General features: G+C 35.1%; 1 pseudogene; it reads right to left on the bottom strand.

Annotated features, from left to right (window-relative positions):
• Positions 1-20,847: 20,847 nt before the first annotated feature.
• Positions 20,848-21,257, bottom strand: LOC125911891 (40S ribosomal protein S24-like; annotated as a pseudogene).
• Positions 21,258-27,653: the final 6,396 nt, after the last annotated feature.

The raw sequence follows: 27,653 nt of genomic DNA, 5'->3' as shown, positions 1-27,653 counted from the left end.
CTGACAGATCAGAGCCTGGAGCATGCTTCCGATTCTGTCTCCCTGTCTTTCTGCCCCAACCCCCTCATGCTCTGTCTGTCTCTCTCTCTCTCTCTCTCTCAAAAATAAATAAACATTTTTAAAAAATACATTTGATAGAATTTATAATTTGAGGTTGATGGGGAGGAATGGTTCTAGACAAGTAAGAAATAGAAAAAGGAGAAGCTGAAATTTTGGCTAGAAGAAGAGAAATGTTAAGAAATTTGATACTACGTAAGTTTACATATGAACAAATTAGGCGAAATGTGATAAGACAGGGATCTCTTTCTGGGTACATTTGTTGTGACCATCACTAAAGATTTGGGGTCTTCTTCCAGAAAATCTTTGGTCATGTAGCTCTCTCTCTTTTAATTTCTCCCTTACTAAAAAGAAGGCAGTAAAGCATGCATTAGGTCAACAGTGTTACTTGACTAAAATGTGAGGTTTTATCCAGTTGCCAAAGCAGTAACTAAATCAGGCAGTAGCTCTCTTTAAGCAGAAATCTTACTTACAAAATCTTTAATATAAGAATCCTCTGTCCAGTTTACTGAATTCAAGAATTTTCCTTCTTAATTGAGTCTATTTATACATAGTTATCAGACACTTGAATTTCTTCTTAATTTCCTTTGAATCTTTGCCCAAGATCCCTAAGTCCATCTGATTGTAGCCAAAATACATTTCTCCTGATTTTGCATTCATACTTCATACACATACATCAGATACAAACTAGGTCTAGACTTCCTTAAACTTTTTCGTAGTGTTATTCACTACTAACTTTTCTGGTTGCTAAACCCATTCTCCAACTAGGTTTAAATCCATCTGTACCAACTGTTATTTCTCTGTTTACCCTGGGCTCCATCCAATTAGGGCCTTTCTACTGCTCTCTACATATTCCCTGCCTTGGCCCTCTTTTGTTTCTTTTGTGGTTATTTTCCCTCCTTCTTAGGCGTCCTCCTTTTCATATTTGGCTGTCAAAATCTTACCTATCCTTCAAGGTCCTTTCTAACACTCTGCCCTGTACAGTGTGATGGATGGATAAAAATGTCAGATTGTGAGTTGTAAATTATTTAGTAGAGGACTGATTAGAAAAGAAACTTAAATCTCAGGTAACAACAATGAGGGCAAAAACAACAGTAATAAGTATGGTGCCAATAGCACCACTAACATTTGCTGATTTCCTACTGTGTAAGAAGAGGTCCTGCACTAAGGCCTCATACACAGTGTCATGTGAGTTCTATGATTTGTATTTTTTTTACACATTTCATGCTTAGGAAAATCCTGTGAGACTTTCCAACTATTATACTAAATTTACAGATACAAAAAATGAAGCACTTGAAAGTAAAGACATTTGTCCATAGTCCTGTTCAAATCCAGGCAGTCTAGCCAGAGAATCCAGGCTTAAAATACAATCAGAATATAGAAAAAAGTACATTTATCAAGTAATTTTGTTCAATTCATTAGGAACAAATCTGTCATAAAATGGCATGTCCACATAACTTTTTAAGAATGTAACATATAGTACATGGCAGGGCTTATCTAGAAGAGTTGCCTAAGGAAAAATAATGGAGAAATTTGTATTTAGAGTGATCACTATGGTACACAATATGAAGTGGGTGGTTAGGAAGCTGTTACACCAACGTAATCAAGAAATACTGTGAGTTTGAACTAGTTGAGGCAGTAGGAATGCAAAGAGGAATCTGAATGCTTGGGATATAGAAATATATATCCTGATATATTATGTATATATCCTGACACTTGAATGGATATGAAGGGCAAGGAAGAGAGAGTACCTAATTCAAATCCTCAAATTTTTTGTCTGCTGAACTCCACAAGGTAAACGCTTTTAGGAAAAATTGCTAACGCATTGAGTTTGAAATTTCAAAAAATGTTTACCTTGGAAGGATTATTAAACAACTTATTTGGGTTTCAGGTGGAGGCAGCAGTTCAAATGCACCTCTAGCTTCTCTTGGGATCTAAATCTCTGAGAATGCAGTTTCTTCTACTGTTGTGTTGTTTCTTTTTACATGCCAGGTTAATACTTTGTAATTTCATTAATAGATTATTTGAAAAGTAATTTTAAAAGAATTTTTTTCATTTTTGAATTATGATTTTCAGCATATTTGAGACTACCTATACTCCACATAGATTATCTATAATTTATAAAATTAGAGACTGCGCTTGGGGGATGTGTTGGTACAGGGTAAATGGTTGATTTCCTAAGCATACTGTTCCAAAATATTTTCTGTAAACTTTTTTAAAGTCAATATGTAGATGTGATAACTGTTAAGTTTCTTATGTGAGAATATTAGAAAAAGTAGTGTGATGTCTAGGCCTTGGTGTGTGCAGAGAAAATAGCCATAGTAGTGTCCTATTTATGTCCACTCTCTCCAGAAAACCTGAAGTGCAGACACAGTCATTCTCGTGCCCTTCCCCATAGGATGCATTGTTTCTCCAGGAGACTCTTATGATCCCTCTGCTCCCGTGGTCTCTTGAAATGTTCACTGGACATGTGTGGAATTTTTCACCTCTTCCCTGGCTTGCTGGGCCCCAACATACCCTGTTCTCTTCCCAGCCTTTAAGGTCAAGCTCCTCTTCTGTGGTAATGGCAAAATGAATAATTACGCAGAACTTAAACATCAGAATTGCAAAACTAAGTCTGTCACTGAAGTTATCAATTAGTAAATAATATTGTTGCTGTGCAAATAATTCTGTTGAAAATGAAACTTTCAGTGACAGAGAAGTCCTAAGAGAGATTACCTAGTCTAACACTTTTATACTTGAGGATGCTGAGGCTCAGAGAGGTTAACTGATTTCCCCATGTTCAAAATATTAGTACCAAATTAGAACTCAGATTCCTTTATTCCCATTTCATTGCTCTTTTACCACATCATACTGGATTTGTGATTTAAATATCATTTGAAAGGACTTTCATTTCTCCATTTACAATAAGAATAAATTTTTGCTTTAAAGTTTAGAAAAATATTTTACTCTTTTACATAACTGAATCAAAAGCACTGAACACCACTAATAAATTTTAGTATTGACCAAATTCTATAGGTGTGTAGGTTGTTTCCAGACAAAAGCAAGTAAGAGAATGTTGCATTAAATATATGGGTACTTTATTGGGGTGGCTCAGTCAGTTAAGCCGACTTTGGCTCAGGTCATGATCTCGTGGTCCATGAGTTCAAGCCCCATGTTGGGCTGTGTGCTGACAGCTCAGAACCTGGAGCCTACTTTGGATTCTTTGTCTCCCTCTCTCTCTGCACCTCCCCTGTTCGCATTCTGTCTCTCTCTTAAAAAAATAAACATTAAAAAAATTTTTAAATAAATATATGGCTACTTTTTAAAAAGTTTATTTACATTTCGGCATCTCATATAAAGATAGTTAGCTAGTCATGATTCTCCAGTTTAGTTAATATCCTGAAAGAATGATGCCAATGCTATTCCCTATTCTACAACATAAGATGGTTTATTTGGAATGATAGCTCAAAATCCTTTCTAGTTCTATATCTGAGTCAGAGTTATCTAAAACTTGAATTTTGAAATGCTGTGTCATCCTTTTTTCTAATGAATTTAGAGGTAAGAAGGATGCATAAAATATGTCTAACGTATCCTGAAAATCTGCGATGTCATAAATCATTTGAACTTTATTTTAGCTAAAGCATTTTAAATTGACAAATTACTTAAGATTGTATTCAGAATTAATTATAAAATAATTTTTATACTTCAGATTGGGTGAATATATTTATGAATATCTTCGAGATTGCTGTAGGTTTTAGAAAGACTACTCGAAATACAGTTTAAACCTGCATAGTAAAAAAAAAAAAAAAAGTAAGTAAATAGCACTTTACTGTCAAATAGCACTTTAATATCTCCAGAACAAAAGATTTTCAGATGTTTACTTTTGGAGATTCCCCTACAAAAAGGACACCATATCTTATTAACCTGATTAACTCTCAGTGAAGCCCACCAGTGGACAGGTCATACCCACACACTTCCTTTTGGTGCTTCATTCTTAATATGAGTGAATGTTCAATAGTTCACTCCAACAGTTGTCCAATAATTGAGGAAGTCCTCCAACAAGAAAAACATGATAAGCCTAATCAAATGGTAAAATGTGATCCAGAAGAAACTGACAGTGAAGGTAGCTAGAAGATTAAAATACAAAAAGAAAAAGAAACATATGTAAGTTAGAGACAAACTATATTTTCAAAGAATCAGAGAAACTGTTGTATCCATTAAACAAGAATAAAGTACTATTTAAATTTTTAAAATTAGACAAAGCAGAATATTGAAATTAAAAATATAATAACAAATAAAATTTAATTATAAACTTAAATAGACTGGAAGAGAAAGTTAGGAAGAGATCCTTGAAAATACAGCAAGAAGCAAAGAGATGAAAAGAAACCCAGAAGGCAAAAAAAACATGAGATTCAAGTCTTAACCCAGGAGGCCCATCATATTATTCATTATTAATGAAGAACAGAAAAAGTAGAATGAACAAAAAATTTTTAGAGAACTAATATGTTTAAATTTCTCAGAAATGAAGGATACAAGTCTCTACTTTGAAAGAGCCCACTGAATATCCAGCACAATAAATGAAAAAGACCCACACCAAAGGAAAACATCACAAAAGTTCAGTATACCAAGCATATAAAGAAAAGGTTGTAAGAGCTTCCTAAGAGCAAGGAATAGGGATCGTTTACACCCAAAAGAGTTAAATGGCACTGGACTTCTCCACAACTACACTGTGGAACAATTTCTTCAAAATTGTAGGGAAGCAATTTCATTACCTAATTTTGTACTCAGCCAAATCAAGTGTGATGGTTGAAAGAGTAGCTCCCCCTTCCCTAAAAAATACTTTCCATGGACTGATGCCTATGAAATTATTGGAAGATGTGATTTCTCTAGGTGATTAAATAAGAAAGAGACTAAAATGAAGGGGTCTTGCTCAGGAAAGGCATAAAGAAAAAATGTCAGCATGGCTGCTATTCAACATATCAGGAGGGCAATCAGCTCCATGTTGTATTCTCTAAAAGAAAAACTTGGGGCACCTGGGTGGCTCAGTTGATTAATCTTCCAACTCTTGTTTTTGGCTCAGGTCATGATCTCATGGTTGTAAGATGGAGTTGCACATCCAGCTCCATGCTGCACGTGGAGTCTGCTTAAGGTTCTCTGTCTCTCTCACTCTCTCTCTCACTCTCTCCCTCTGCCCCTCCCCTCCTAAGCTTCTCTAGACAAACAAACAAACACAAACAAACAAACAAAGGAGTTCTCCAGGAAAGAAAGGAAAGTGGTATGTTTGAGCATATAGAAAAATATATTGATTTGCATGTAGCAATGGTGTTGTAATAATTGTACTAAGTACTTAGAAACTAGATGGGTGAAAAAAATGAGGTAGTTATTAACTCCAAGAGATAACAGACATGGTCCTAGTTCACTTCTTTGCTTACAGTATTTACATTAGCTATTTATATGTACATTAGCTGTTTGTGTAACCCAATAGTATAACATTATTTTGATATCAGAGATGGGTAGAAATGTGGGATAAGGATACACAAGAGTTAAGTCTTCACTTATGATTGGGAGTCAACCAATAGTGTTTAAAATTGATAAATGAAGCAATAAAAGTATAAGGATATCATCTAGACTCACACTTATAAGGTCAACTAATCTATGACAAAGGAGGCAAGAGTATACAATGGGGAAGAACCAGCCTCTTCAACAAATAATGCTGGGAAAACTGGACAGCCATATGCAAAAGAATGAAATTAAACCACTTTCTTATACCATGCCTACACAAAAATAAGCTCAAAAAGGATTAAAGACCTATGTGAGAGACCTAAAACCATAAAACTCCTAGAAGAAAACATAGGCAGTAATTTCTCTGACATCACCTATCTCCACATTTTTCTAAATGTGTCTCCTGAGGCAAGGGAAACAAAAGCAAAAATAAGCTATTTGGACTACACAAAAATGAAAAGCTTTTTGCCTAGCAGAGGAAACCATCAACAAAACAAAATAGCAACCTACTGGATGGAAGAATGTACTTGCAAATGATATATGTGATTTTTGAAAAGGCTGAGGACCTGAATAGACATTTTTCCAAAGACCTACTCATGGCCAACAGACACATGAAAAGATACTCGGGGCGCCTGGGTGGCTCAGTCAGTTAAGCGGCCGACTTCAGCTCAGGTCACGATCTCAGGTCCGTGAGTTCGAGCCCCGCGTCGGGCTCTGGGCTGACGGCTCAGAGCCTGGAGCCTGCTTCAGATTCTGTGTCTCCCTCTCTCTCTGACCCTCCCCCATTCATGCTATGTCTCTCTCTGTCTCAAAAATAAATAAAAAACGTTAAAAAAAATTTAAAAAAGAAAAGATACTCAACATCACTGTACAAAGAAATGCAAATCAAAACTACAATGAGATATCACCTCACACCTGTCACAATGGCTAGAATCAAAAAGACAAGACATAACAAGTGTTAGGATATGGAGAAAAAAGAACACGTGTGCACTGTTGGTGGGAATGTAAATTGGTGCAGCCAGTGTGGAAACAGTATGGAGGTTTCTCAAAAACTTAAAAATAAAATACCATATGACCCAGTAATTCCACTATTGGGAATTCATTTCCCAAAGAAAATGAAAACACGAATTTGAAAAGATATATGCATCCCTGTGTTTATTGCAGCATTTACGATACCCAAGATATGGAAGTAACCCAAGTGTCCATCAGTAGATGAATGGATAAAGAAAATGTGATATATATTAAGTATATGTAATGGAATATTACTCAGCCATAAAAAAGAATGAGATCTTGCCATTATAGTGACATGGGTGGACATAGAGGTTATACTGCTAAGTGGAATAAGTTAGAGAAAGACAAATACCATGTAACTACACTGATAAGTAGAATTTAAGAAACAAAACAAAGGGAAAAAAGAGACAAAAAGCAGAGACTCTTAAATACAGAGAACTGGTGGTTGCTAGAGGGGAGGTAGGTGAGGGAATAGGTGAGATAGATAAAGGAATTGAAGAGATCACTTATCATGGTGAGCACTGAGTAATGTATAGAATTATGGAATTATTGTACACCTGAAACCAATATGACACTATACATTAATTATACTTCAATTAAAAAATAGACATGTAATAATATGTATGTTAAGCCTAGAGATAAAAGGACAGTTGCTTCTGGAGACATAGAGAGAGGGATGTGGCAGAAGAATGCAATTTTTCACTATAAAACTTTTAATATAATTTTATTTCATAAACTGCCTCCATATGTTACCTTGATAAAAATATCAATTTTAAAAATACTACATCTCACCTTTTTTGAAAGCAAGAGTTAACTGTATGTTGATTTGACACTTTGCAGAACTTATGATACACAAACATTTAAACACAACAACAAAAACACTTTAATAAATGTGCATTTTATCTAGGTTTTCTAATTTCTTGAAATACGATTATTTATAGTATGCCCTTATAATTCTTTTCATTTCTGTGTGGTTGGTAGTGATATCCCTCGTGTTCCTGATTTGACCTGAGATTTTCTTCTTTTTTTTAATATGGGCATTTACAGCGATAAGATTCCCTCTAAGCACTACTTTAATTGAATCCCATTAATTTGGGTATATTTTGTCTCCATTTTTATTTATTTAAAATCTTTTCTAAGTTCTCTTGTATTATTTTGTTTGACTCATTGATTATTTAGGACTGTGTCATTGAATTTCCACAAATCCATGAATTTCAATGTGCACTTGAGAAGAATGATATTCTACTGTTGGGTCCAGTTGATTTTTAGTACTGTTTCACTCTTCTGTTTCCCTGTTGACCTTCTGCCTAGTTATCCTGTCCATTATTGAAAATGGATTAGTGAAGCCCCCAACTATTATTGTTTAATTGTCTATTTTTCCCTTCAGTTCTGTGACTTTTTGCTTCAAGGATATTGGGGCTTTTTTGTTAGATGCATATATGTTTACAATAGTTATTTATCTTTCTGATGAGTTGATCCTTTTATTTATAAAAGTATTATAAAATGTTCTTTGCCTCTAGGAAAAGTTTTTTCCTTACAGTTTCTTTTCTCTGATGTTAGTTTAAACATTCCAGCTTTCTTTTGATTACTGCTTATATGACATATTTTTTCATACTTTCATTTTTAATCAAGTTCTGTCTTTGAAGCTAAGGTGTGTATCTTATAGACAGTATACAGTTGGAACATTTTTTTTTATCCATTCCACCAATCTCTGACTTTTGATTGGAGTGTGTATTACATTTACATATAATGTAATTACTGATAAAGTAAGAATTACATCTGCCATTTTCCTGTTTGCTGTGTTTCTAATGTCTTCCCCCATTTTTCCCATTCCTTCATTGTTGCCTTCTGTATTTGACACATTTTTTAATATACTATTTTAATTTCCTTGTTGGTTTTTTTTTTTTTTTTACTATGTTTTAGAATTGTTTTGTTAATGGTTGCCCTGGTGATTGTTAACAATCTAGTTTAGATTAATACCAACTTAATTTCATCAGAAAAACTTTGCTCCAGTATAGTTCTGTTTACTTCCCTTTACTTTGTGCTATTATTGTCATATAAATTACATTTTTATACATGGTAAACCCATCAACACAGTTTTAAAATTGTGTAGCTGTCTTTTAAATCATGTAGGAGAAGGCAAGAGTTACAATGAAACATAATATCTCTACTGTGTTTTATATTTACCTATGTAGTTACTTTACCCCTGCTCTTGTTTCACTATGCAGAGCCCAACGTTGTGGGGAGGGAGGGGCTCAAACCCATGAACCACAAGATCATTACCTGAGCCAAAACCAAGAGTTGGACGCTTAACAGACTGAGCCACCCAGGTGCCACTCTTCAATTTTCCTTTTAATTTTTGTTTGTTGTTCAGCCTCTTGTTAGCCCCAAGGGTTAAACAGTTGCCACTGATTTCCGTCAACAGCACAATGCTTGGGGAGAAGATTGTTTGCACAGAAGTAGCTCTGAGTCATGAAATAAAATGCCCTGAAAATGGAATAATTTAATGAGGTGCCAGATAAGGCAAAATAGTGACAGTTTTCTGCAAGTGGACATTTCAGGGAATTCTAAACCTGTCCTAATCCTTATGTGCTAATAGGTTGGTAGTTTATACGGCTACCAGAGTTGTGAGGCTCTTGGTTTTCAAGGCTACTCCAGAACCTGAGAAGGAAATGAGATTAAGAGAAAAATGAGATAATCAAAGTTAATTTCCAAAGTTTTGAAAAAGACGATTTTGCCAGTTTCGCCAGTTTTTCATTGCTTTTGTACACAAGTTATTTTTGAAGGCCTTTACCATTCCAAATAATTGAGCTATGCTTTTTAAAAGACAAATACCATATGATTTCATTTATATGTGTAATCTAAAAAACAAAACAGATAAACAAACAAAAAGCAGAATCAGATCTATAAATACAGAGAACAAACTGATGGTTGCCAGAAGGGAGGGGGTGGGGGGAAAAGGAAATGGGTGAAGGAGAGTGGGAAATACAGGCTTCCCATTATGGAATAGGTCATTGGAATAAACAGTACCTTAGATATTGATACATGGAGCTATCTCAGTTTGTTGTTGTTGTTGTTTGGTATTCCACAGATGCATAGTTCATTATTTGAACATTTTTTTTAGTAACAAATATTTGGTTTGATCTACTGTTTTGTTATTTCTAACAAAGATGGGATGAACATTATTGCATGGGTATCTTTTTGACTGTGTGTCAGATAAATTCCTACCTATGAAATGTAAAGTGTGTTTTTAAATTTTGATGGATGTTGCAAAATTGCCTCTGCAATGACATTTCATCAGTTTATACTTCTGTTTATGGTAAAAAGAGAATGTGGTTTCTCCTTACTCTTGCCACATCGTATTATCAAGTATATTTTGCCAATTTCAAAGATGAAAAATATCTCTTTATTTTAATTTTCTTCTTTCCTAATACCTTTGCATCTATTTGTAAATATTCTTCCTTCACTTACCACACACACCACACCTGAGTGCTTCTTTTCATATCCTTCACTCATTTTTTTAATTGAGTTTTGATTTGTAATGGCTCTTTGTGAGTTAGGGTAATTAGACTTTTGGTCTGTTTTATATATCACAAATATTCTTTCCTCTAGCTGATTATTTGTTATTTGGCATAGCTTATAGTATTTTTTTCTTTGTTAATTTTTTTTTAAGAAGTCAGATTTTCCAGTCTTCTTCCTGTCTTTATGTCTTGCTTAGAAGGGCATTTGCTTCTTCTCAGTTTATAAAAATTCATCTCTTATTTCTTCCAGGAACTTACTGTTCCATTTATATATTTATTTATTTGGCTGGTTTGTTTTCATGAGTGCTAACCAGTTGTCTCTGTATCATTCCCCTCTGATATAAAATGCCACTCTTGTTAGGTACTAAATTCCTTTATGTAGGGAGAATATTTCTGGACTCTTTATTCTTTTCCATTGATTTCTGTGCCAATTTGTCCCTTCTCTTGTGCCAAAATTTTAATGTGTATTTTTCCATACGACCTTTAGAATCAGCTTGTCTTGTTCTGTTTCCCTGTTGAGGAAAAATTTCTGTTGTTACTTTTGTTGAGATTACATTAAAACAGCAATCTCGATTTTTGTATAAATGTCAGAATCATGTGGAAAGGTTGTTAAAATATAGTGTGCTGAGTTTCTGATGCACTAAGTCTGAGTTGGAACTTTAGAATTCGCATATCTAAACAATTCAAATGGTGATGGTGCTGCACATCAGGGGCACCCTGCTTTTGGAACGACTCCAGTAAATATGTACTAATATTGAGACATCCATCCAGTATTCATTCTGATGACAAGGTATGCCATTCCATTTATGTTCTGTTTTCTCAGAGTTTCAATGTTTTCTTTATATTGATAATACTTGTGTTTTAAATTCATTCCTATGCATTGTAATACAGTCTAGTTTATAATTATTACTTAGTATCAGAGACACAACCCCCTTATTTTGCAATTTGTGAATCACTATTTTAAATATTTATGGTTAGCAAGCCTTGTTCAACTTATTGCAATGGAAGTAGGTGTTAATATTAAGTTACCCTCTGGGAAATTGGAACAAATGTTGGGGAAAGCAAGGAAGGTGAGCTTTGATAAGCAGATGTTACTTAAATTTTTCCACTCATGGCTTTAAAATGTTTCCTTCATGTTTCCTTCATTCTACTGCTGGAAAAATTAGTTGGCATAATCAGCTCTTCTAAAGTATAGTAAAACCTCTGAAAAGTGTAGGCCTCACTCAACACATAAGGTGAATTACTAATATTTCGATGTGTTTCATTTATATAGCTAGAGTTTGGGTTGTATATGTAAATTTAGAGGCCAAAGGACATTCCCAGGAAGGATGAAAGTCTTTGTAAATTTCAAAGGCAAAGGATGAAGGAATAGATGAAGACTAACAAAAAAGATACTCTTACAGAATGTAAGTGTCTTTCAGGACCATCGCAGTATTCTACTATGTCTTATTGCCTAGACTGAAGATATCTGAAGATTATTTTTAAGATCTGCAAGATAAGTTCAGTCGAAATGTTCCTGCAAGATAGTATAATCCAAATTAGTATTTCCCACTCAGCCTAGTATTTTTTCCCTTCTCCTTCTATTGGTAAAACAAAACAAAACAAAACAAAACAAAACAAAAAACATGTTCTCCATCCTGTTCTTCAGTAATAGGAACATATTTTAGGGTATATGAGGATTTTCTTACTTACTGTAGTAGGCAGAATACTATCTCCATAGAGATGTTCATATTCTAATCTCCAGAACCTATGATATGTTACCTTAGGAGGCAAAGGGGAATTAAGGTTGCAGATGGAGTTAAAGTTGCTAATCAGCTAACCTTGAAAGAGGGCGATTATCCTGGATTATCCAGGTGGGCCTCCTATAAACACAAGAGTTCTTAAACATGGAAGAGGCGGGCAAGAGAGGCGGTAAGAACGATTTCATGTGAGAAGGACTCTTCCTGCTCTTGTGGGCTTTGAAAATGGAGGAAAGGAACCACAATCCAAGAAATATTGGCTGCCTCTAGAAACTGGAAAAGGCATGGTAGCTGATTCTCCCTAAGAACCCACAGAAAGGAATACAGCTATGTTCAGCCTTCACCCAGTGAGACCTATACAAGGTCATTGACTAGAACAACAAGGTAGTAAAAAGCATTGTTTAAAATCATAAGTTTGTGGTAATTTGTCTTGGTAGCAAATAGGAAATTAATGCAATTATTAAACTATTAGGACAGAGCACTCAAATCCTGATGCTTTGTTGTGTTAGTAAACATTAACAGGCAGGTAAAATGCTTAATATGCTACAAGCTTCTTTTCTTTTTTTTTAAAATTTTTAGAGTTTGTTCATACATCAAAAGGTTAACATTTTTTTCAATTAACATCAAAATTTTTGGAAGTCTTATATCTCAGAGTTCATTTAGGGGAATACTTATCTGGAAATCTGGTCTATCTGCAAAATGACTAAGGACCTCATTGGTATATCAGCCTGGAAAACAGCTGAGTCAGAATTAAGATTGAGAGCTTTGGAGTTGGACTCTCAGAGACCTAAAACCTCTGCTGGGACTGGCTGTGTGACATTGGATACGTTATTTAACCTCTCTATGCCTCTTTTTTCTTCTAATATAACTTAAATCATAAGGTTATGGTGACGATTACCTGAGATATGTATAGTGCTTAGCATGGTTCTGGCCCACAGGCAGAAAAATTATAAAGTGAAGACACAGAATTTCAAAAAACAACAACAACAAAAAATCATTGTGGTGCCTTTCATCATAAAAGGAAAAAATTTAAACAACTCAAGAGTTCCCAAAGGCATAAATATAAGCAATTGATATTCCTAATAGCATTCTTAAATTATCAAGTATAAGATTGTTTGGGTTTTTTAAATTCTTTTAAAGATCTTTAAAATATGTGAGTATTGGTGCTGAAGGTGGCAAGCCTTTTTATACCTGGAAAATTAATTTATGTGGAATTTAAATCGAGAGTGTCAAATGAGCAAAACATTTATCAAGTGTATTTCTATTATGTATTATGATTCAAACCTTAGCTCCTCCACTTTTTTTTTCATCTATACAGCCATGAACCACTTCACCTTTCGTCAGTTTCTCCTATAAAATTTAGGTAAATAGAATAGCTACCTGGTTGGGAGGATTAGAGACGGTGTATTTGAAGCCCCAACCATCTTGCATAGCACACGAGTGCTCAATAAGTGCTGGTTATTCTTGATTGTTACTTTGTGCTCTTGTAAACCTGCATTGGCTAAAAGCAGCGATGACCTAATTATGAGATACTATGAGTCCTTCTCTTCCTTTATTTTAGTTTCTAATCCACCTGATACTTCTACTGAACTTCTTAAAATTCTCTCCTTTCTCCTTTTCTGGTGTTCTTCCTACCCTTTGGTTATTTTTTGTTTCCCAGACTTTTTTGCTTACCCTTCCTCCTTTGCCCAATCCTTAAACATTGGTGTTTCCCAATGTCTATAGATTTTTAAAATTTTCTTTCTCCTCTGCACGTTGTTTCTGAGTGTCATACGCTTCTTGCACCAGCTGAAAGCTTTTCCCTGAGCACCAATTGTAAGTCTCAGAGACCTCTTCTAATTGAGCATTATCCAAAAGTGAACACAGTCATCTTCTACATACTTTTTTTCCCACTCTGTTACCCATGTTGGCAATACTGTTCATTCGTTTGTTCAGTCGTTAATTATTTAGACATTTATTGAATGCCTACTATGTTCTAAGCCCTGAGGGTACAGTAGTGAAGTAAACAAATGAACAAATCTTTACACCTCAGGGACCGTATTTGTAGTGGATGAGACAAAGCAAATAAATGCATTGTGTATCTGATATAAATTCTGTGGGGCAAAATAAAGCAGGAAAGAAAACTAAGGAGGACCAAGATGTGGATAAATGTTACAGTTCTGAGTGGAATGCTTAGGAAGTCATCATTAAAAGGTATCATTTGAGCAAAGACCTGAAAAGGTGAGGGAGCAAGTTATGTGGATATTTGGGGGAAGATTCCTCTAGGATGAGGAAGCAGCAGCTGCACATGGTGTGTGTGTCTGGCATTTTGGGGAAACGATGAGGTAGCCATCATGCCTGGCTTGTGGGAGAGAGCAGTAAGAGAAGGGTCAAAGAGTTTATAGGGACCATGATTGTCCTGTCTACCCATTTTGTTAAAAATTGGTAACAATCCTTCAGTACTTACTGTGTCATTTTCCTTTTTTTTCTTCCTCTTACCTCTAGTAAGTCACCAAGTTTTATTGATTCCAACTCCTATATTACTGTCCTGTCTGTCCTCTTCATCCTCCCTGCCTTTGCCTCAGTTCAGGCCTTTCTCATTGGTCACCCTACTGATTGGCTGCTAACTGCACACTTCATATTCAGCACCCATTCAAGAGCTTTTTTTTTTTTTTTAACAACTTCTAGTTTTAAGCCCAGCACTAGGTATTGTGAATATAAGGCCATCAAGCTTGCCCTTAAAAAATTCATGGTAACTGGAGAGAATCATACAGGCAGTTAGTAACATGACAGTGAAATAACTGCTTTGAGAAGGGAGTACAAGCAGTCTTAGTCACAGTAGATACGTAGCTCCAATTTATGAGGGTTAGTGCAAGCTTTTGAACAGAATTTACCTTCCTGTTAAGATCTAAAAGATAATTGGAGCAGTTAAATCCTCCTAGAGGTGATGGCATTTTCAGGGGTCATGTTAAATATGACAGGAAAATGTTGAGTGGAATCATTTCAAAACATACAATGTCTTCTACAAGATCTTTGAGAAGAATAAGCAGAAAGAATTTGTAGGTTTTTTGTTGGAAGTTATGATTAGAGATACTCTTTTGTCTAAGCTTCTTCGTATTGGATTTCGAACCTCAGTCTACCATAATTTATTCTTCTTCATATCAGTTCTTTAAGAATTACAAAGGAACTGTTGCCCTCTCTTTCTCTCGTCTCTTAGCTTGCATGGCATTTTATTTGTACTTCTGTTGTTATGGTGATTCGTGTGTGATTTTATATCCCCAACTGCTTGTTCTCCTTCAAATGTTCAGATGCATCTAAAACCTGTCTTGAGCACAGTAGGGTTTCAAAATGTTATTGTATTGATTTAAGAGAGAAGACCTGGTTATCTTCTTTAATGTTAGTTTAATGGAGGAACTATGATGTTATAATGCTAACAATATGGAAGTCTAAATAACAAACAAATCCAATTATATATGCAGAGATACCTACATTAGAGTTAATAGGGGCACCTGGGTGGCTCAGTCAGTTAAGCATCTGACTTCGGCTCAGGTCATGATCTCATGGCGAGTTTGAGCCCCACGTTGAGCTCTGTGCTGACAGCTAAGAGCCTGGATCCTGTTTGCGATTCTGTGTCTCCCTCTTTCTCTGCCCCTCCCTCGCTTGTGCTCTCTCTCAAAAAAAAAAAAAAAAAAAAAAAAATTAAACAAAAAGAATTAATAAATCATTTACAGCTTCAAGAGCTAGGTTTTATTAACAAAACAAGAAATGCTTTAGATAGGTAAGCATTTGTTATTTCCTCAGAGATAGACTTGAGTCATACTATTTAAATTTCAGTATTAACCTAGTAGTATCCTTTTATTCCCATACTCTATTTGGAGAAGTAAGCAATATCATTTCTAATCTCTATCCTTGAAGCAAGAAAGAGGGAGGAAAGAATGGAAGGTAGATAAGCAGGTGAGCAGAGAAGAGAATTTAAAACGTGTATCATGTGTAATTTTGTCTCCTCACAAGATCCTACAGTGGAAGGCTTGGAAGCAGAGGACCTGGAGAGGTTCTTAGTAAACCACAGAGCACCAAGCCTACTCAGAAAACCAAAGTATGGTCTCATCAGAATACCGTGCGAATAGGACTGAGCTGGAGTGAGGTTAAACTTTCTTTTCACTTTTCCCCACTGTGTCAGTCCTTTCATAAGCATGTGAATCTAAATATTGACAGACACACTTGACAACCTTACCTTTTAGCCAAGTTGAGGTGTGTGTCAGCATTCTTCACAGTAATGAATAATTTGTTATGTCATAAGATCCAAAAGCATTTATAGACTAAAGGCCAAGCTTGTAAACCTTATATTGTACCCTATTTTTGTGCTATGTTAAATGAATACACTCTCCTTTTTCCCAGGTGGGAATTGTGGTTTGATTTCTAATTAATATTTAGTTGAAAGGATATGTTCAAATTGCATTTTACAGGTGTTATTTTGGAAAGTTTGACTTTTTCACGATTTCTTCCTTCCATTTTTCGTATATAATATGTAATATATCTTCCAATTTCCATAATATATAGTATGATCAAAATTAGGTATTATATTACTGTAGTTTATTGAGTGCATTTGATCTGATTTGAATTAAAATCTGTTAGGAAATGAATGTTAGAATGTAGAAACATCCATGTAGATGTTCTTGGTCATTGCACTAGTTCTCCCTTAGAATTTTGGCATTACTCCATTAAATAGGAAATTACTGAAACCCTCACCCCCAGCCGATTCTTTATTTTGGTAATTTACTGTTTTAGAATTGGGTATACATTTCTGTCTTCAAAAGGAACTAATAAATAGAACTAGATTCCTAGGGCATCATTCCCAGAGATCACATTATCCTAGTCACCTGGAAAAGAGGCCTTATCTGATTTTAGATTATTGTTGACAGCTATATCACTGGAAATGAAAGAAACCCCTAGAAAAGAGAATTCCAGAGGGAATTTACACCTTATAACATTGCTGAGCCTCCCATGCAGTTTCTATTTTGGTGATGATATTTTGAAAAAAGTCTTATGTGTTACGTTGCTGTGCCATCATGATGATATGTAAAACATTCATTTCCTACAACTCTTTCTTAAACTATATCCAAATCATAATTTTTCTTTGTCTCAATTTCCTCACATATACCCACTTTAATACGTGGCACTGGTATTTATAAGCTACCTCAATCACTTTGTAATAAACAGAGACAGATAAATAAGTAATCATTTTACAATATGATAAGTCTTCCTTTCAACACAACTGTAAGCCATTATCAGAGATAAAACAGAGCAGTGCGGAAAGATGGAGTAAAGCACTAGACAGGTTCAGGTTCTAGCTCTGCAGTTTTCCAATCAACAGCCAGAGCTTTGACCTCTCTTACTCTCTCAGTTCTCTCATCTACTAAATGAGGATGATAACACCTATACCCTAAGATTTTGGTGGTGATTAAATCACCTTTTATTTGGGAAAGTATGTGACATAAACCAGAAACTTAGTTAAATGTTAATTGGATCCAGGTCAGATTTTCACTAGTTGAGAAAAGAAATTTTATTTTGTCCTTTTGAAACCTGTAATCCCTGTAGTCAAATTGTTATAGATTTTCCCCGTCACTAGGAATATGAGTCTAGGTATTGTGGATTCAGAGCATCTGATTTGTGAAGGCATAACAAATGCTGTCTTTGTACTGTGCTAATGCTGTATTCCTCTGGAGAGGGAGGCTTATTCCTTGAGCCTCCATGTTGCCTCTATGCCAATAGACACCATCCATGGCAAAAGGAGGACATTCTCCCAGCCTCCAAAGCAGGAACAAAACACATTTTGTTACAAAAGCTGTGCTAGATATTGGATTAATTTATTGTGGTTTCCCCACTCCCCCCAAAAGCTATTTTATTCTTAACATAAGCAGTTGTCTGTTTTTAAGAATGCAAGTATATTCACTATATTCTTTATTGAAAATGGGTCTTTTTCCTACCCTATGACCCAGCAGTAGCACTGCTAGGAATTTACCCAAGGGATACAGGAGTACTGATGCATAGGGGCACTTGTACCCCAATGTTTATAGCAGCACTCTCAACAATAGCCAAATTATGGAAAGAGCCTACATGTCCATCAAGTGGTGAATGGATAAAGAAATTGTGGTTTATATACACAATGGAGTACTACGTGGCAATGAGAAAGAATGAAATATGGCCCTTTGTAGCCACGGGGATGGAACTGGAGAGTGTGATGCTAAGTGAAATAAGCCATACAAAGACAGATACCATATGTTTTCACTCTTATGTGGATCCTGAGAAACTTAACAGAAACCCATGGGGGAGGGGAAGGAAAAAAAAAAGAGGTTAGAGTGGGAGAGAGCCAAAGCATAAGAGACTCTTAAAAACTGAGAACAAACTGAGGGTTGATGGAGGGTGGGAGGGAGGGGAGGGTGGGGGATGGGTATTGAGGAGGGCACCTTATGGAAACCAATTTGACAATAAATTTCATATATTGAAAAAAAAAAAGAAAGAAAATGGGCCTTTTTGTCACGTGGATCTAGACTAGTTTGTGATCTTCTCCCTGTCAGTCTTTATTCTGAGCCAAATTTTTGAAGACTATAATTTTCTTCAACCTATTCCATGTCCACACAAAAACTTCTGTACCCAGAGGACTTGTTAATGAAGTAGTGTGACATTGTTGCTTAAAACTTTGTATAGATTGATGGAGAGCCATAGAAATGCTTTTCTCATATTATTTACACGTAGTTTTAGGGAGAAGTGAAAAACAAAAACAGGAGAAGGGAAAGAGTTGGATTAGAATGCTGGGTAATTTTTTAAAAGATTTGTGTTCATTTCCCCTCTTTTCCATGATTTGCTTGATTTTAGAAGGTATGACTTTCAGAAAATAGCTCTATCTTTGAGACTGATGAATTGTAAATTTTAAAAATTAGAATATTTCAGATATATTTCATATTAATGAAATTGATAAGAATAGTCTAAGTCATAGTTCTTAATATATACCCATAATACAAACATCTTTTCTTGACTATTTTCTTAAGAAAATGAATTAAAGGGGCGCCTGGGTGGCGCAGTCGGTTAAGCATCCGACTTCAGCCAGGTCACGATCTCGCGGTCCGTGAGTTCGAGCCCCGCGTCAGGCTCTGGGCTGATGGCTCGGAGCCTGGAGCCTGTTTCCGATTCTGTGTCTCCCTCTCTCTCTGCCCCTCCCCCGTTCATGCTCTGTCTCTCTCTGTCCCAAAAATAAATAAAAAACGTTGAAAAAAAAAATTAAAAAAAAAAAAAGAAAATGAATTAAAAGTAGAGATACACAGATTTGAAATATGTTCATATTGGGAGGTGGTGCAATGCTAATAATACTTCCCACAAATATTATTTATGTGAAAATGTGTTGTGGAACTCAAGTAAAAAGCTCTACAAATTGAAAAAAAAACCTGTTAATAATTATTCAAAATTATTTGTGTAAAAGAAATCTAAGAAGAAATGATGAGACTTGGATCCTAGCCCTTTTATCACTATGACCTTAGGCAAGTCAACCTTTTAGCTCTGTTTCCTCTTCTTGAAAATGAAGGCAAAGTCTGGGGGATTGCTAAGGTTCCTTCCAGCTGTAAATATCTATTATTGTTATTACAATTTGATAGGATAAGAAATTAGGCATGCTGTACATAAAATAATTGTTTTACTCAAGAGTTATTAATAGTATAGAATTTTATATTGCAAATTGATCTATTTAGACATATAAAAATTTGAGAGGTACCTGGGTGGCTTAGTCGGTTAAGTGTCGACTTTGGCTTAGGTCATGATCTCACAGTTTGTGAGTTCGAGCCCTGTGTCTGGCTCTGTGCTTCCTAAATGTTTACTACTTTATGCACTATATTTCTTTACCAGACTTACTCTTTCTGAGACAGAAAATATTCTCCTTAGGTGACTCTCTTCCTCTTCTTATTTCCTGTTAGCTCTCTCCCCCGCCCACCCCAAGCACCTTCCCTATGTGTACACACTGAAAGTAAGTCTGACAACCACACAACCCACAAATTGCAGAGATGCCCTGACAAATTCCAGGCACTACTCTCTGCAGTAGAAATAGGCCAATGCTTGGCAACTATCTAGTGAAAATATAATTCAGAGGAAATAAATGCATGCATAATTGTCCCAAATAGTATGTATGGTTTATAGCCTGCACAGTTTAGGGGGGAAATGTCATTTTTTCACTTTCACACACACACACACACACGCACGCACACACACACACTTGTTTTCCACCTTTTTTTCCTCTATTCTCTGCAAAAAAATAATCGCAACTACAAATCCATTTTACAGCTATAAATATTAGTCTTGGGGACAGATATATAGTTTACATACACTTAGCTTTTTCACTATGTTTAGCTTTTAAAAGATCATTACTCTTGAATAAACCCACCTTAGTGGGAAGTATGTGACCAAAGATGCCCTTATCTGGCCCACAGGACTCAACACTTAGCCATCTAGTCTGTTGTAGCTATCTAGTGGCTGCAAGCACTAATCCAGCTTGCAGAGTCAAGATCCAGAAATAAGAATCCATCAGCTTGGCATCCCATTGACCAAAGGAGCTCTGGAATTATGGTGAAGCTGGGACCTAGACCTGAACCCTTCTAGTTGGCACCTATCACCTGACCTTGAGAAACATAAATGCCATGCATGTACACTCTAAGAACAGATTGTAAGATTCAAGTCAGACAAATACTGAGAGGAACCAAGAAAGGCTTTAAAGATGAGAAAGAATTCAAAATTGAGTACAAAAAAATTGTACTTGGGTTGAGTTTAATCCATAGTTCATTTTTTTTTTGTAACATGTGCCTTCAAGTTGCAATAGGAATATACACATTTTACTTAGATGATGATTCATATCTTTTGTTCTGATGGGTGTTTGTCCTTGCTCTGGTTTGGAACATTATGGGGATCTATAAGGAGGATTTCTTTTAAAAAAAAAATGTAGTTTATTTATTCTCTCATGAAAAAAAACTGCACAATCACCACAGTTAAAGTCACCGTACACTCTTTACTCATGTTGTCCAATTTCCAGCTCACTTGTTGCTGGCACCAGTATTGGCTTTCAATCCCCTTGACCTTTTTCATTTTCATTCTGTTCTTGCGTTCCTTTTGCTGTTTTCTTGACATCTTTGTCTTCTCACACAGGCCATGTCTTGCAAGTCTATGTTTGGGTTCATTTTTCTTTGCATAATCTAAGAAATCATAAATCATGCCAAAGCCAGTTGTCTTGCCACCACCAAAATGGGTTCTGAATCCAAATACAAAGATGACCTCTGGTGTGGTCTTAAATTTTGGCTAGCTTTTCCCAAAATGTTGTCTTAGGTATGGCTGCCTTTCTAGGGTGAAGAACATCACTGACCACTTGTTTCTGCTGAAGTAGTTGTTTGGTCATGAACTTCCTGGTCCATATAGTTACTGTGTCGTTCATGATGGCAGCCGAGCTTTAAGCAGCTGGGAAGGAAGAGATTATTTCCTGAAAAAGTTAAATCACAGGCTGATATTATTCCTTGAGCTTATATATGTTTCCTAGTGTATAGTCCCATGCTCTTGCTTTGTTAGCATTTTATAAGAAGTTATACACTCTCAGTAGTAATACTTAAATATTATTAGCATACCTTATACTTACAGGTAAAACTGGTTTACCAAAATTTTACCAACATTCAGAGCTAAATTTACTTTGTCAGAATGATCACTGTGGTGTTTGGGGGGGGTGTCTAATAGATTTGTTGTTGTAATAGTTAATGTGGTACTGTTTTCATACACCCTTGTAGCCCCTTACCATTTTGTGCACATCAGCCTTCCAAAGGCCAGCACCTCCATCTAAGCCATAGGACTGCCTCTGACCTGCTAGAAACCACTGGGATTAGACTGTAAACAATGACTAACAGGTTTCAGCTTCCTTGGCCCTGGCTTAGATAATCCTGAGACCTGTATCTTATACCATTTGCCAGTTTCCCCCAGAAGATGAAGTTTCAGTTGGCTTCTGTGATAGCTAGCCTAATAGTGTACCCTATATTAGCTGCTTGCCCTTCTCTTATCACCTTCCCCATTTCCCTGCCATTTCTTCTGAACCTCCCAAATGAAAAAAAAAAATGTATACTCAGTTTTATTCTCAGAGACTGCTTCCTTAGAAACCCCACTAAGACAACTACCTAATAAACCCAAAGATAAGAATCCTTCCCATTTAGGCTGGTATTATTTATTTTATACTGTTAATGATATGTTGTTCAGAGTAAATGGGCAGTTATAAAGATGATCTATTTGAATTTGAGACTGAAAATATATAGTATGATAGATTCCTTTTAATTTTTTTGTGACTCCAAGTGGATAAAGTTATTTACTAGCCATCAAATACGAGTAAAACTTAACAAAGTTTTGTGAGTTAAAGGATCTCACACAGTCACCCTTACATTGAGACTCTACACATAATTTTAAAATACTGAAGTCAATATATATAGTAAAGTTTAAAAATGGAAGTAAGGAAAAAATGCTTTTTAACCAAAAAAATTGAATATAATTCTAACAAAAAATTCTGTGAGATCTACAGTTGAAACTAAAACAAATCTTAATACCCTTAAAATGCTTAAATATAAATATTTAGGGATGCCTAAAATGCTAAAGAATTTAAAATAGCAAAGTAATAAGATTCTAGGATATTGAATAGTAGTTTTTGGAGCATTTGATATACCAAATAAATAAAATACTTGACAGTCACCTTGATACTAAAAGTAAAATGTAACAAAAAGCTCTAATGAAAATATTACAAATAATCTGAAAGTACTAAGAACATTAGATGGAAACCATTTTTGCACACCAACAACTGAATTTAAAGAGCAATCTTTAAAAGTAAGAAACGGTCACAGGAAGAACTCACAGAAGTCTCAAGGATAAACGGAAGTACTAGGTGTAGTCTGAAGAAGATGGGGAGTCAGGCAGTAGTTGAACTTAATCTCCATGGAACAAATACACCCATTCTCTTGATCTGTGGGAAAGGTGCCAGACAAGAGCCTGGTCACTGTTGATAATTCAGACTTGGGAGCCCAGGTCAATACAAGTTGGCCTTGGGCCTGTTTGCAAACTGTCTTTAAAAAGACACTTCCTCTGAAAGAAAAAGGAGAAACCAAGCTCATGTAAGGGACTCCAGACTTCCTGCTGCATTTCCCATTCCTTAAGTAATGTTTTGTAGAAACTGATGATAGATACATAAATAAGGAAAGGAAAGGTAATTCAGGAGCATTAGCTGTGATGAAGAACCCATGATAGTAGTATTTAAACCTTTGAGGGTAGACAGTCTGTATCTCCACAAATCTAATCTAAGGCTGCTTTTCTTCAAGCCACCAGGATGCAAGATAAATTTGGTATATTTTTTCATCTTTTGCTGTTTGATTTCTATCACAAGTTGAGGAACTACCATGTGATTTTTCTCTCAATGGTTTGGTTTTTATAAGTGTTTATATGTTTTATGAATCAGACAACTCCAAAGACAATACAGTAACAAACGCCCTTGGGCCTGGTTGCGTAGGTTGAATGCTGGCTCTGCCACTTACTAGCTACTATAACCTAGAGCATGATACTTTACCTCTCTGTCTTGGTTTCCTTATTTGTTATGTGGGTGTAATAAGAGCATACAATTTCATAAGGTTGCTCTGAGGATTAAACCACTTAAATGTAAAATTCTTAAAATAGCACCTAGCATATATGAATACTCAATAAGTTTTTGTCCATGTATGAAAACAGCATATTGTAGATGAAATTAGAATTTATAAAATTGTTGAGATACGTTACTACTTTTATGTAATGATCATTATGAGGAAAGTGCATTCTTAATTACCAGACTACCGATTTCAAAAATGAATGTTTGAAACATGACCCATTTGTGAGGAAAGGACTGCAGTTTTGCTTGTTTTTCCATGTAGTATTTACAGTTGACCTTGGCATAACCCAGGTTTGAACTGTGTGGGTCCACTTACACACACGGTATTTTTCTGATAAACACAGTACTGTAAATGCATTTTCTCTTCTTGATGATTATCTTAATAACATTTTCTTTTCTCTAGCTTACTTTATTATAGGATACAGTATATCATATATTTAAAAATATGTTAATTGGCTATTTGTAAGGTATTAGTTTATGGTATTAGTAAGACTTCTGGTCAACAGTAGGGTATTGGGAAGTCAAGCATTATATGTGGATTTTTGACTGCATGTAGGTTTGGCATCCCTAATCCCCTTTGTTCAGGTGTCAACTACACCATGTTTCTAGTAAGGTGAGAGGAGAGTAAGTGGTCTGCCTACCATTGCTAATAGGCACTTTATGTTATTTCACACAATCCACAATAAGCTCTACTAAGTAGTTAGTAATAACTATTTCAGAAGAGGAAGTTAAAATTTCAGAAAAGACCAGTGACTTACCCAGGTAGTAGTCTGTCTGACTCCAAATACAAAGCTTCTGCAACTATCCCTGTTTCGTTAACAGAGGAGAGATTTGAAACATAACAACTGGTATGGCGTAGGCACTAATTTGGGTGGATCTAAGGGTCTTATAGGCCCCCAGCTCTGCCAGGTCTTATCTCCTAAGGGGTTAGAATATGGATAAGTCTGCTTGGTGGAAGTGATGTCCCTATAGAAGAGTACATGGGGAGAGGAATAGAGAGTAGTGGCCATTTTCTAACAAGTATGGAAGCCTTTTACTATTTAGTGTGTTAACAACTGGTACAGCAACACTGTTCGTTCTGACCAAACATTAGATGTATCAAAATTAATTTTGATACATCTAATGTTATAATTATGTATATAAAAATTTAAATACTATGTTAATTTTTGGGTTTTTGTTGGTTTTTATAAGACACATTTTTAGGATCAGGCAAAAATGAGAATTTTTTCCTTGAAATTTCTGCTAAACTGTTATATAAATATATGGTCGTTTTTCACTGATTGATCAATAGACAGTTAAATAGATTGCCTTTATTTACAGTCAGCCATTTTTTAAAATTATGAACTTGCAATAATATGGTGGAGGAAGTTTTTACCTTACAGTACTTGGCCAAAAAATTTATTAAGCTATTGTAAATATCATAAAGGACTTTGTTGGTTTCCTTCTCTTCCAAATGTGAATTTGCTCTCATTTATAACCTTCCTCTTATTATATCTTTTTTATCAACATCCAAGAAGAATAAAACAGTGATGATTTTTTTTTACCTAATAATCTACACAGTATATGCTCAAATAAACACATAATCTCTTAAGAATCTGGGAGCAACAAAAATCACTTACAGTGTTTATTCCTCTTTCACCTTTTTTGTGTGGTAATAAAATTATTTGAACTGTAGGTTTTAGTCAATGAATACATTGTTTCTTGGTTTGTATTGCAATGTTTCATAGAACTAAATGAACTAAATATGTTAACTCTAGTGCTTTTAGTTTAAACCATGAGAAATTTCCAATCCTCAGTCTTTTTTGAACAATAAAAAAATTTCACCTGGTTCAATCAAAAAGAGAGGCATCCCAACATATTGAGATAATTTTTTTATTACTTTCTATATGAATCAACTGAATATTTCATTTTATTTTTGCTTCAATTGCTCTCTGTTGCAATGAACCCATCAATAGGTATTTTTAAATGTTATATATTTAACTTTTACTGAACATGAACCTACCATACTGTTTTACTTGCACACACTAATTTGCAATTCACTATAACAAGTTAAAATTCTATGTTATGTATATTTATCTAGGGGACATTTCATTGTATCTGTATCTACAATAGTATCTACAACTATATTTTCAGTGCTAAGGAATCATCAGAAAAAGTCACAACATTATAAAGGCCAGCAATATAAGGAACATTTAATATTTGATTAATTTTAAGTAGCATTTTAAGCTTAAAGAGAGAGATGCTATTAAGACTTAAATCACTCTTACAGAGCAAAAGGACCTATAATGTTTTGGTTCAAACATTTAAGTAGTTCTTTTTCTGCATAGTCATTTAGGTTCATTATAAACACGGAGAAGATGGAGCAAATCTCTGAAAATTCTTCACATTTTATATGTATAGTTATTTTTTCTGTTGCCTTTCAAAGATCTAAAATGATATTCCATTTATTTCTTGTGTATCTCAAAAAAGAAACTTGACAAGGCAATCCTTTAAACATGTAAACAAGAGTGACTCAAACTCTTTTTGGTTGCACTTGCTCATATTTAGATTTCATTTTTTGATTTCTCAATTATCTTTCACTGAGTCAAAAATGACCCCATCATTATTTACTTCTGGAGGCAATTTGTGTAATCTAGACATCTTTTTCTGTTTATAGGGATTTTATTCTTGTGTCGTTGTGTTATTTTCTCTAATAAACCTCTTCATTATTGGCAGGTTGGCATAGTACCGAACTGATCTTGGTAGGATTTGAAATATTATGCTTTTTTGGTAAAGCTATTTCCAGATATCATAAAATCAGGCATACTACAGGCTCATAAAATTCCTCATGTAATATGGTTTCTTTTGCTGTTATGAGTGCCTGCACTAAAAATCTGCAGAAAGTCAGAGCCTGATGTTTCCCCCAAACACTCACTGGTGACTTTGATACTCTAGTCACACTAACCTCCTTTTCAGACATCACTAAGGATGATACTCCTATTCTGTGCATTTATGTGCATTTTCCCTGCTTGTCATTTTTTTATTTTAATGCGTTGACATGTGAGGATTTCATCTCCTTGCACAGGGTTCTAACATCTCTCCCTGATATCTTTTTGTTTTTATTGGAAATCATGGTAGAATTTGATTTTCCCAAGATGCAACTACTTATGGCTCTTTTGTTCATTATCCTGGGTAAAGTCTCTTCCCTTAGGATAATACTGAAGGATTTGTTTCCATTAATGAAGACCCTTCATTTTGGAGGGTTGTTTTATTTTGTTTCATTAATAACTTGAAAAATCACTTTAGCTGAAGTATGCATTACATAAAAAAATTATGCCATAAATACTAGAAAGAGGGTATTTCCATATAATAGAACATTTAAAATGTCTTACAGCATAAATTTGATGTTTTCTGTAAGCAGTTTATATGCTGATTTTTTAAAAAAATATTTTTAATGTTATTTATCTTTGAGAGAGAGAGAGAGAGAGAGAGAGAGAGAGAGAGAGAGAGAGACAGCACGAACAGGGGATGGGCAGAGAGAGGGGGAAACACAAAATCTTAAGCAGGCTCCAGGCTGTGAGCTGTCAGCACAGAGCCTGACACAGGGCTTGAACTCACAAACCGTGAGATCGTGACCTGAGCTGAAGTCAGTCACTTAACTGACTGAGCCATGCAGGCACCCCATATGCTGATTTTAATAATCTATAGCTGCATTTTGAAGCTGCTTATTTTAAAAATCTTATGAAGACAGTTTTTAGTCTGTATGCACATACTTTAAAACTATATTAAAATTATTTACATGTTAATTTAAATATATCTTTCCTTTAGTTTTCTTTTAAATTAGTCTTAATTAACAAGTACTAATTAATAAGTCTATCATATTTTATTAGTTTTTAACTTACCTGATTTTCTTTTGTTTTTATACAGAGTTCATCCTTCTTTAAATATAATTTATTGTCAAGTTGGCTACATACAACACCCAGTGTTGTATACACCCAGTGCTCATCTTTTTTTGAAAGAAACATTTATTTTTAGTTTATTTGTTTATTTTGAGAGAGAGAAAAAGTGTGAGTGGGGGTGGGGCAGAGAAAGAGAGTCCCAAGCAGGATCCACACTGTCAGCACAGAGCTGGGCACAGATGCTTAACTGACTGAGCTACCCAAGCACCCCAGAGAACATCTTCTAAAAAGA

The sequence above is a fragment of the Panthera uncia genome (genome assembly GCF_023721935.1).
Source record: "Panthera uncia isolate 11264 chromosome C1 unlocalized genomic scaffold, Puncia_PCG_1.0 HiC_scaffold_3, whole genome shotgun sequence".
NCBI lineage: Eukaryota > Metazoa > Chordata > Mammalia > Carnivora > Felidae > Panthera > Panthera uncia.
Note: the sequence above shows the minus strand (reverse complement) of the source record. Positions and strands in the feature narration are given on the sequence as shown.